Here is a 3143-nt window from a genome sequence, read left to right on the forward strand (position 1 = left end):
CCTCTGTTCCTTCCTCCCTCCCACCCACCCTCTGTTCCTTCCTCCCTCTGTTCCTCTGTTCCTTCCTTCCTCTATTCCATCCTTCTTTCCTCCCACCCTCCGTTCCTTCCTCCCTCTGTTCCTCCGTTCCTTCCTTCCTCTGTTCCTTCTTCCCTCCCACCCTCCATTCCTTCCTCCCTCTGTTCCTTCCTTCCTTCCTTCCTTCCTTCCTCTGTTCCTTCCTTCTTCCCTCCCACCCTCTGTTCCTTCCTTCCTCTGTTCCTTCCTTCCTCCCTCCCACTCTCCCTTTCTTCCTCCCTCGCTCCCTCCGTTCCTTCCTCCCTGTTCCTTCCTTCCTCTCTCCCTTTTTCTCTCCCTCCCTCCCACCCTCTATTCCTTCCTCCGTTCCTTCCTTCCTTCCTTTCTCCCTCCGTTCCTTCCTTCCTCCCTCCCTCCGTTCCTTCCTCCCTCCCTCCGTTCCTTCCTCCCTCCCTCCGTTCCTTCCTTCCTTTGGCTTCTCATCTCTTTCCTTCCCCAGTGCTTAGGCATTGTAAAGTGGTATTAACACTTCACGTGATCTTGATTCTGTCCCTCTGTTAATGCAGCCTGGCACTGTGTTGGCTTTTTTGGCAGCTGCAGCACACTGCTGGTTCATATTTAAGTGATTGTCCACTAGGACTCTGAGATCCCTCTCACAGTTACTACTATTGAGCAAGGTACCACCTATACTATACCTATGCATTTGGTTTTTCTTGCCTAAATGTAGAGTAAGTACATTGCAATAGTCAAGATGTTTAAGCATGAATTAGATTCCCATCTGTTGAGATGGCTGTAATACTGATTTCCTGCCCTGGGCTAGATCATCTTCTTCAAGCTGCTACTTAGATTCTATGATTTCACTGCTAAAAAATACTGAGTAGACTGCAACCACTGGTATCTTTAGCAAAAATGAAAATGAAAAGAGTCATGCAGGTGAGCAGGTTTATACCCCTTTCATCTTTAATTCAGTGGATTTTTAAGTGTCCTCCTCTTCCTGAGTGTGTGCTGCTGACTCTTAAAGGATCAAAGTGGTAGGACATATAATTTATATGTAAGAAGGATCAGTTCAAGACTAAAAAGCGTCTGTCAATCACTTTGGATAATGAGGATCTAAGACTATTCATCTGTTTCCACAAAAATTAATGCTTTGTATTCTAAAATGGGGTGGAGGTAAAAGTGTCTCCTTCCTTCCTTCTTTCCTTCCTTCCTTCCTTTTAGGGCCTGGATGGATCTCTGGCTAATATGCATTCTATAGGTTTGGAAAACGCCCTCTCCTTTTGTTCAGCGGCATCCAAAACTTGCCAGGAAATGAGAGAGAAAAGGACCTTTAAAGAGACAGTGATTTTTTTTCTTCTCTTGGAAATGTTCCATATTATCTGAGCTTAGGGGTTTTTGTTTCCTCACTGAGCTACATTCTTCCCCCAATTGAAGGAGTCTTCAGACTAGAGATTGCTATCACATTGTTCTTCAGACATGTTAAGGATTTCCAGTTCTAAATTGTTTACCCTAGATACAGTTCTAAAATTACTAGTTTCTAGTTGAGATGGTGCAAGTGTTAATAACGAAGTGTTTTTCACTTTTTTCTTTCAGTATTTGGAACATCCTTACATGGCTGCTAGAAATGACCATTTCTAAAATGTGTAGCTTTTCCAAACTTTAAGTATGTTTTACATGGATGATATAAGACTAATGCATATAGATCCTGGTGAGAAATATATACTTGGATGCATGGAAAAGTTTTCTCCATGCAGTATATCTTGAAAAAGATGTTTGATACATAAGGAAGAAAAAAGGTGATTGAGAAGTAGTGTCCTCTTCCTCCTCCTCCTCCTCCTCCTCCTCCTCCTCCTCCTCCTCCTCCTCCGGGACTGGACTGTTGAATTGCACTACTGTATTGCACTATTCATACTAAGCCAAAGAAATCACTATTATTATTATTCTGCTTAAAACAAATAAGGTTCTATATATGCCGTGATACGATACAGAATAAAAGATGGTTACAGTTTTCCTAGACATGTATCCCCTTTTTTTTTCTTTCCTTCATGTAAGCAATTTCCTAGCCCTTCCAGCTATGACTGAAATTGGAATGTGGGCAAATATGCTTTGGTGGGGGGGTGTTTACGGTTCCAAAACGTGTGTTTTTCTGCCCCTCCCTCACAAATAGCAGAACGAAAGGAAGCTCTATCAACTCATCACTGTTGCAGAATAATAGAAAAATTGTGTTCTGTCCCTTTGCATAATCTAACAGGTTGCAGAATTCTGTACTTCCATAATGTAGAAAGTGGGTCACTTTCGTTTTATTTTATCGCAGAGCTTTTGTTGGGAAATGATAAAATGACATATTTTAGCTTCAGTAGACAGCCTACACTAACACTTCAGAATGATTGCAAACAATTTGCACTGCTTTAGGGGTATGATTGCTAGGGGGGGTTTTTTGTTGTTGTTTTTTAAAATAGGGAGCTTTGTTCACCTAGTTAATGCCTGGATAAGATCATCAGGAATCCCAGGGCTGAAGGATGAAATGGCAAGTGGGAACACATGCTAGAAGAAGTCAGCGACTGCTCCCAAGAAAACTGCAGGGTTTGATCAATGTAATCATCAGGAGCCATGCTTAGTTCAAAGTCACATTACCTTGCATTTGTACCACAGGCTGCAGTGAGGTGTGGAAATGGGCAGCCAAGCTTAATGCTTTTACCAAAGCATTGCAAGCATCTAGACATCAGGCTGATGCTAAAACAGGAAAACTCAGGTTATGCCTGCTTGGGCAGCCTATATGCTAAAATTGGAACAATACAGAGCAGATTAGCCTGGCACCTATACAAGAATGATGTAGGGTTTGGCGGGTGGAACAATTTGCCTTTTGAGAAGCTTTCCAAGGACTCTGAAATGAGATGCAGGGCAAAGGAGTGAGACAGGACTAAATTTGATTTCAACTAAATGTTATTAAAACGATAAATTAAATGCAGTTAATGCTGTTCTTCCCTATACATTTCTTCATTTATCCCAGTTTGGCAATGTTAAAAATTCAAGATTTGTTCTTAAAACAGGAAGCAGCATACAAATGTTTTAAATTACAATTTAGCATTTTGATTGTTCTTATACTGAAATCAGGGGTAGGCAACCTT

The 3143-nt window shown here is 41.6% G+C and overlaps 1 non-coding gene across 1 annotated transcript; it reads left to right on the top strand.

Annotated features, from left to right (window-relative positions):
- The first annotated feature begins 2772 nt into the window (after nucleotides 1-2772).
- LOC114922914 lies at nucleotides 2773-2879 on the top strand. The gene has a single exon (XR_003810524.1). It is a non-coding gene; the product is annotated as a U6 spliceosomal RNA (small nuclear RNA).
- The last annotated feature ends 264 nt before the right edge of the window (nucleotides 2880-3143 follow it).

The sequence above is a fragment of the Protobothrops mucrosquamatus genome, unplaced genomic scaffold (genome assembly GCF_001527695.2).
Source record: "Protobothrops mucrosquamatus isolate PMUCROS unplaced genomic scaffold, P.Mucros_1.0 scaffold1309, whole genome shotgun sequence".
NCBI lineage: Eukaryota > Metazoa > Chordata > Lepidosauria > Squamata > Viperidae > Protobothrops > Protobothrops mucrosquamatus.